At 42.7% G+C, this 8,554-nt stretch overlaps 1 pseudogene; it reads right to left on the minus strand.

Moving 5' to 3' along the window:
- Window positions 1-7,451: 7,451 nt before the first annotated feature.
- LOC102832091 lies at window positions 7,452-7,991 on the minus strand (annotated as a pseudogene).
- Between the last annotated feature and the right edge of the window lie 563 nt (window positions 7,992-8,554).

Below are 8,554 nucleotides of genomic sequence, written 5' to 3' on the forward strand. Positions count from 1 at the left end.
TGTAATTTGTCTTTCACTTTCTTGGTAAAATATTTTGATGGACAAAAATGTTTATCTTTATGAAGTTGCATTTATTCATTTTGTCTTTTGCTGTTTGTAAATATAAGCATTTTTTTTAATGTGGCCCAACATAATAGTGTGTTGAGCTGATTTCAAGAGCTTCTAGACTAAGACAAACTAAGAAGGAAGATCTGAAGATTTACTTTGAAATCCAGCCAACGTTTCTATGGATCACAATGGTTCAATTATATAATTTACTTACTTATTATTATCTCAGTTCATGGACATTAATCACTGGAGCATGGGTGTCTGGTAAGTGTTCAATAAATACACAATGAATTGAATTGATGGTCAGCATTGAAAGGCCTCCTTATAAAATGGAGAGGGTGGATCACAACCTCTGTTCCACACCCACCTCCTCTCCTAGGACCAGGAGAATTTCTAGTCCGTGAGTGAGTTGTTCCCTATTGACTCAGCTCTGGAACAAACTGGAAAAGCAGCTGGTTTGAGAAATATTTGTTCTGCCTTGCAGTAAAACCTGCAAGAGGTTGACCCTCACAGATAAGCCTACTTGTAACTGGGAAGAACAAAGGTTTGTTTCTGGAAGAATTGTAAACCACATATTGCAGAACCCAGCAGGAACCCAGGGCCTCACCCAACCTCTGGCCCCTGAGCTGCCCACCCATCCGGCCTGATCTGAAAGAGAAGCCCCCCACACCCAAACATGAATGGAACCCACAAATCCTCAGAAAGCAGATTCTTTCCTACACAGAAAACACCACAACATAGGTATGAGGATATGAGTGAAAGAATCCACAGGAAACAGTGAAATCCCTTCTTAGCATGTTGCCAGAGCAACAGGGAGTTCCTCCTGAGCATCCGGGGGAGGGGGGGTCCACCTCCCTGTTATGGGGTACTTCCTGTAAATCTCCTTGGGCTTCTAGCGCAGGCATAGGATCAAAATTCCCCAAGCTCACACAACAACATTTTTTAAAGTGTCAATGAGTCCGTTGACACTGTATGATCTCAGGATATGCATACCCTCAGTAAAGGAAGCAAATTCAGAAACAGTCTAAATCCCAGTCACTTTAAGTCACCTCCACCAGCAAGCAGGTCCACCTTGAGAAACAAAAGGTTTTCCGTTTTAGATTGAATGCGTTCCCCAACATGATATGTTTGGAAATAGGGTCTTTAAAGTTGTTATCAGTTAACATGAGGTCATACAGGAGTAGAGTGAGTCCTAATCTTATATGACTGATGTACTAATAAAAGGAGAGAACTGACACAGGGTCAGAAGTTAGTGGAAGGCCACTGTGAGCCATTGCAGCACATGCCGGGAGCTACTGGAAGCTAGGAGAGAAAAATGGGACAGATTTTCCACCACAGCCTCAGAAGGGATAACCTCGACCAATAACCTGATCTCAGATTCTTACCTCCAAAACTGTAAGACAATAAATTGCTGTTGTTTAATGCCACCTAATTTGTAGTATATTCTTGTGGCAGCCCTGAAAAACCAGTACACTTGCTGATTCACCCCAGATGATTCTTACCCATTCAGTTGTCTCAGAAGACCCAGCCTCCAGACCTAGGGCATCCACTCCTGGTTCAAAACACTTCTAGTATCCAAATGCCATAGTAATTGGAGCCATCTTGGTCCATCATAGCCTGTGTTATGATTGAGATCGACAGGACCCCGCCCCATCTGGCCTGGGAGGGGTCATCACATGCTGTAATGCTGGTATCTGGTATAGCATCAACAGTCAATGGCTTGAGAAGGAAATTGAGGTATTAGAAAAGTCTGTGCCCGGATTCCAGTTCTCATTCTCTGATTTGTTCATGCAGTACTGGTCTAGAAGCAGACAGATAACAGGGGAAAACCTCTAATCAAGCTGGAATGGAGAAGAATGTCATTATCTAGGCTCCATCTTTTGGAGAAATTCTCTATTATTGATTATGACCAGTGTCAGATTACCCAATAAGCAAGATGTACTTTTGCTTACTTACTAATCTGTACTTACTTACTGTGATACTAAGGTTTTGTGTCAACTTGGCTGAGCTGACATTCTCAGTGGCTTAGCATTTAAGATGTAGTTATTGTGGTGCTGTAGGATCAGCACTGGACTGACAGTTCAAACCCACCAGCTGCTCCTTGTAAACCCTACACAGGGGCACTATGAGTCGGAACTGACTTGATAGCAGTTCAAAACAACAACAACTCCCCATGATGGGTTCTGCTCTGAGCAGCCAATCAATTGAAAGAAAGCTTCCTCAGGGGGTGTGGCCTGCTTTGAACATACAGGACACTTAGACAACACTTGCTTGCCCTTTGCTGGGCCTAGATCTTTCATCCATCTGGCTTGTCCTGTGACCTCTCATTCTTTGGACTTGAGTCAGTGCCTTACTCTGGCCACTACTGATCCTGAAATTTGTCAGCAGCCTGTCTTTTTACCTGCCAGACCTACTTGTCTGCTTTCCATCTGACCTGCGATCTTAGTTCATCAGTCCTGCAGCTACGTGAGTCAGAAGCCTGACCTCTGGTCCACAGACTTGGGTCATGTCAATCCCCACAATCATGTGAGCATTTCCTTGGTATAAACTCTTCTTATGTGCATATATAAGCTTCACTGGTTCTGCTGCTCTAGAGAACCCAGACTTGTTGTGCTAGGTGCCATTGCGTAGGTACCGACTCATAGCGATTCTATGCACAATAGAATGAAACACTACCCGGTTCTGGGTCAACTTCACAATTGTTGCCACACTTGAGCCCATTGATGCTGCCACTTTGTCAATCCATCTTACTGGGGGTCTTCTTCTTTTTCTCTGACCCTCCACCTTACCAAACATGAATGATATCCTTCTCCAGCAACTGCTCCCTCCTGACAATATGTCTGAAGTATGAGAGACGAAGTTTCGCCATCCTGGCCTCTAAGGAACACTCTGGCTGTACTTCTTCCAACACAGATCTGTTGGTTCTTTTGGCAGCCCATGGCACTTTCGATCTTCTCCTCCAACACCATAACTCAAAAGCATCAATTATTCTGTGGTCTTCCTTGTTCACTGTCCAGCTTTTGCATGCATATGAGGCTATTGAAAATATCATGGCTTGGGTCAGGCGCACCTTAGTCCTCAAGATGACATCTTTGCTCTTCAGTGCTTTAAAAAGATCGTGTGCAGCAGATTTGCCTAATGCAATACGCCATTTCATTTCTTGACTGCTGGTTCCATGAGTGTTGATGGTTGATCCAAGAAGAATGAAACCCTTGACAACTTCAATTGTTTCTCCATTGATAAGAATGTTGTTTATTGGCCCAGTGGTGAGGATTTTTCTTTTCTTTACATTGATATGCAATCCATAACAAAGGCTATGGTCTTTGTTCTTCATCAGTAACTTTTTAAGTCCTCTTCACTTTGAGAAAGCAAGGTTGTATCATCTGCATATCACAAGTTGTTAATGAGTCTTCCTCCAATCCTGATGCCATGTTTTGCTTCATATAACCCACCTTCTTGGATTATTTGCTCAGCATAGAGGTTGAATAAGTATGATGAAAGAATACAATCCCATCACACACCTTTCTTGATTTTAAATCATTCAGTTTTCCCATGTTCTGGTCGAACATGGTCCATGTACAGATTCCTCATGAGCACAATTAAATATTCAGGAATATTCATACTTTGCAATACTATCCATAGTTTGTCACGATCCACACAATAGAAAGCCTTTGTGTAGTCAATAAAGCACAGGTAAACATCTTTTTGGTATTCTTTGCTTTCAGCCAAGATCCATCAGACATCAGCAATGATATCCCTCATTCCATGGCCTCTTTTGAATCTAGCTTGAACCTCTGAAAGTTCTCTGTCAATGTATGCTTGTAGCCATTTCTGTATTACCTTTAGTAAAACTTTACTTGCATGGGATATCAAAGATGTTGTCCTATGATTTGTGCATTCGTTGGGTCATCCCTCTTTGGAATGGGCACAAATATGAATCTCTTCCAATCAGTTGGCCAGATAGTTGTCTTCCAAATTTCTTGGCATAAATGAGTGAGTACCTCCTGTACCGCTTCACTTTCTTGAAAGATTTCAATATTTATTCCATCAGTTTCTGGTGTTTTGTTCTTTGCCAATTCCTTCACCGCACCTTGGATTTCTTCCTTCGGTATCATTGGCTCTTGATCATATGCTCCCTCTTGAAATGGTTGAACATCAATCATTTCCTTTTGGTACAGTGATTCTGTGTATTCCTTTCATCTTCTTTTGATGTTTTCTGCATTGTTCAATAATTTGTCCAGAGAATCCTTCAATAACAAAAGTCGAGGCTTGAATTTCTTCTTTCTTTCACCCAGCTTGAGAAATGCTGAGCTTGTTCTTCCCTTTTGGTTTTCTGATTCCGGATCTTTGCACATTTCATTGTAATATTTGACTTTGTCTTCCTGAGCCGACACTTGAAATTTTCTGTTCAGCTCTTGGACCTCCTCATTTCTTCCATTTGCTTTAGCATCTGTACAATGGAGAGCAAGTTTCAATGTCTCTTCTGATGTCCATTTTTATCTTTTCCTTCTTTCTTGTCTTCTTAACAACTTTTTGCTTTCTTCATGTATGATGTTCTTGATGTCATTCCAGACTAAGACACTTAATAATCTTACTCACTTACTAATCAAAGATGTGATGAAATCCATATGAAAGTTTTTAATACAAATTAGTAAGTAAGCACAAGTAATCCCATGCTTACCTTGCTTACTGGATAATCTGATCCCGACTATGACTTCAGTGACTGGTGCTTGTGGCCAATGACCTAGGGACACCTCAATATACATTTATTCATTACTTCATGTATTCATTCACTCATTCAACAAATATGGAGAAGTGTCACAGGTTTCTAAGCAATGACCACAAATTCTATCATCAAGAATTGGAGTCTAAAATCCTTGTTTGACCAAAAGAATATGGTGGAAGTTCTGTTTTGTGATTTCTGGGACTTTGCAGCTTTAGACTAGTTTGCTGAAATGTTAAGCCACCACTTCCGAGAAATCTGAAGACTCTGAGATTGCCACACTGGAAAGCACAAAGGTGGGACTCCATTTTAACTCACTAGTGATTCCAGTACAGGCTCCAGATACATAAATGAAGGACACCCTTTGGATGTGAATCTATCACCCCCAGCTCTTTCTGCTGCTGTCCAATTTTTCCAGCTGAGGCCCCAAGAAATCATGAAACAGAGACAAGTCACCCCTTCTTGACCCTGCCAAAATTCCTGATCCATATAACCTGTGAACAAAATAAAATGGCTGTTGTTTTAAGTACAAAGTTTGAGAATACTGTAATAAGGTGCCTGGGTGGTATAAGTGGTCTGACTAGTAACCTAAAGGTTGATGGTTCAAACCCATCCAGCAGTGCTGTGGAGGAAAGGCCTGGTGACCTGTTTCCATAAAGGTTACAGTCAACAAACCCAATGTGGATCAGTCAGAACTGACTTGATGACAGCGGGTTTTATTTTGCGTTGTTGGTTATGCAGACTAGATAACAAGGAGTCCTGGCAATGCTGCAGGATAAACGCTGGACTGCGAACCACAGTTCCAACCCACCAGAGGCTCCTCGGGGAAAACTTGAGGCTGTCTACTCCCGTAGATTCACAGTGTCAGAAACCCTATAGAGGGCTGCTGTGAATTGGAATTGATTTAGTGCCAGTGAGGAAAAATAGATAATGGGGACAAGAACCTACTAAGGGTGCTAGATATTATGTCAGGGCAATGCAGATAAACAATCAGCAAATTAGGCAAAGTCTATCCCCGTGTGAAGCTACACTCCAACTGGGAGAGACGTAATATAAACAAAGTGCTTAGACAGTGAGAACAATAAAACTAAAGAATATGATAGTGACTGACTTAGCTGCCTTGGAGACTTGTGGGGTCTGAGAAGATTTACCTGAGAAGGTGATATCTGGGCGGAAGCTTGAATGACAGGAGGATCAGGGGAACAAGAAGAACAAATGTGCTAAGGATGGCCAAGGAGCACACAAACAGTGAGAGAAGAAAGTTGTGAGTAAGGGCGTGAGTGGGCAGACAGGAGGCCAAAGAGGGATGCTTGGTCAATGTGCAGATGAGGTACTGTGTTATAAGAGCAGTGGCAAGTAATGTTGTTGTTGTTGTTGTTAAGTGCCATCAAATCAGTTACAACTCATAGTGACCCTGTATAGGGTTTCCAAGGAGCAACTGGTGAGTTTGAACTACCAACCTTGTGGTTCAAATGGACCTAGTCTGTTGCATTATCCCACAGTGCCACACCAGGCAAGTAATATGGTGGTGGTGGTAGTGGTGGTGTGTTGTTGAGTCAGTTCCGACTCATAGCAACCCTGCCTAGGATTTCTGCAGCGGTGCACCTGTATAGGAGCAGAAAGCCTCATCTTTCTCCCATGGAATGGCTGATAGTTTCAAACTGCTGACCTTGAGGTTAGCAGCCTGACTCATAACCACTAAGCTACCAGAGCTCCTTAGGCAAATAATATAGTGTGTACTTTAAAAAAGATGGCTCTCTACAACCATACAGATGGCTTTGGCCACTGCATAGGGCCCGAGTTGCAAATAACAAGGTTGACAACCAGAACAAGGGTGAGGCATCTCATGCAGTGATCAAGAAGAAGATGAATATAGTTGTACATTATGTGTAGAACAGACAGCTCTTACTAATGGATTTGTTGTAGAAAGGCAAGTGGACAGAGAGGGATCAAAAACTTCTAAGTTTTCCCTATTTCAGAAAATTTCAGATTGTGTCCTAGGCATGTGATTTGATTGTGTGGAGACTCTGGATTCTGTCATATTTGTTTTAAGAGTATTGATTTCTGTTTGCTTCTTTTAGCAGGCTGTTAATTTGGCTGGACTTAGACTTCACGTGCTGTCTGTCAGGCTACAGTTCAAACCTCAGTTCTATTCTCTTAGCATTGGCTGAGCTGTTGAGACTTTTCTCCACACATGTCTTCAGAGCCAGCCAGAGATTTGGACAGAGGTAATACACAGATTTTGGGGCTTCCCTTTTCTGATCCTCACCTTTCTAGCCTTCTCTTTTGATTTTCCAGCAGCTATGAAGACTCTGTCTTCTGGTTCTTCAAGCCATAAAGATTTTCTATTGGAGTTTTACCACGCTACATGGTTCCAGCTGGGAACTGCCCTCAGGCTGAAAGCCATACAACACATGGGAAAGTTTCCCTGTGGCATTCTTGTCTTCCCGGCTCTTGTTTCTGCCTGCTTTCCTTCACTCTCCAGTGCCTTTAGGCAGTTGTCTATGCTTATTATTAATTAAATTTTTATTTATTTTTCCATAAAAGGAAGCTTTATTGTTTCATTTGATCCTCAGCTTGGGAGAAGAGGGGCTCCAGTGTGTTGACTATGCTCCCTCTGTGGCTGGAGAACAAGGTTCAGGCAGAAGGTCTTAGGAGGCAGGAGAAGGCTGAAGGCCCTTCACAAGTTATCAGGTTCTGCAGAATCCTGATCCTGCTTGAGAGTGAGCCTCTTGAAGAGACATTTTCCCAGCCTCAAATGAGGATTGGCCACCCTGCAGAGGCTGGTCAGGTGGTCACCCACCTTCTTCATAATTTTCATCTCCTCATTGAGGAAATGGTTTTTCAGAAAGTCACAGAGTGTGGGTACCATCCATGGTGTGGAGATCCAGAAGGAACTGGTTCAGATTCTTCTCCAGAGCCAAGGTGGTCCCATGGCTTCTAGGGTTCTTCCCCACTCATCTTGGGATGGCTTCTGCATGTCCTGGAAGAGAATGCAGCCACCTTGCTGGTTTTGCAGTTTCATGAAATGCTTTGCACTCTCACACTTTTCGTTCACCAACTCGCAGAAGTGCCCCATGCCTTCCAACACTATGTCATCATGATCAGAATAGAAACCCAGAGAGAAGTAGGTGGAAAAGGCCTGCAGATGCAGACTGACTAGGCAGTTGACCCCGGCCACTGCTTCAGCAGAATAATTCTGACAGATCTGAGAGCTCATGGTTGGCCCAGGATTTGGAGCTAACCACACACACACACACACAAATGGTGTTTAGCTGGTTCCAGGAACCGGAAATGGCCAAGAAGATGGTCCCTGAGAAGAGATTGCACCTAAAGAGGAGGTTAAAGGTGGTCTGAGGCTGGAAGTGGGGAGTCCCCAGATCTGTTCTGTCCAAATACAGTTGAAGCAAGAGACACGGCCATGGGACCACTGGGCTAGCTTACTTACTATTATTTTTTAATTAACTTTTTTGTTTTAAGCTAATTGTAGAATCACACACAGTCCTAAGAATAATACAAAATATTCCATGTATCCTTTACTCAATTTTCATCAATGTTGTTGTTGTTAAGTGCCACTGAGTTGGTTCCAACCCACAGTGACCTTGTATACAGTTTCCAAGGAGCAGCTGGTGAGCTTGAACTGCCGACCTTGCAGTTCAAACAATTTTGCAGTCTAGCGTATTAACCCACAGCACCACACCAGGACTCCATTACTAATGGTAACGCCTTGCAAAACTATAGTACAATATCACAACCAGGACACTGACATTGTTATAGCCTAGA

Source organism: Chrysochloris asiatica, unplaced genomic scaffold (genome assembly GCF_000296735.1).
Source record: "Chrysochloris asiatica unplaced genomic scaffold, ChrAsi1.0 scaffold00039, whole genome shotgun sequence".
Taxonomy (NCBI): Eukaryota; Metazoa; Chordata; class Mammalia; order Afrosoricida; family Chrysochloridae; genus Chrysochloris; species Chrysochloris asiatica.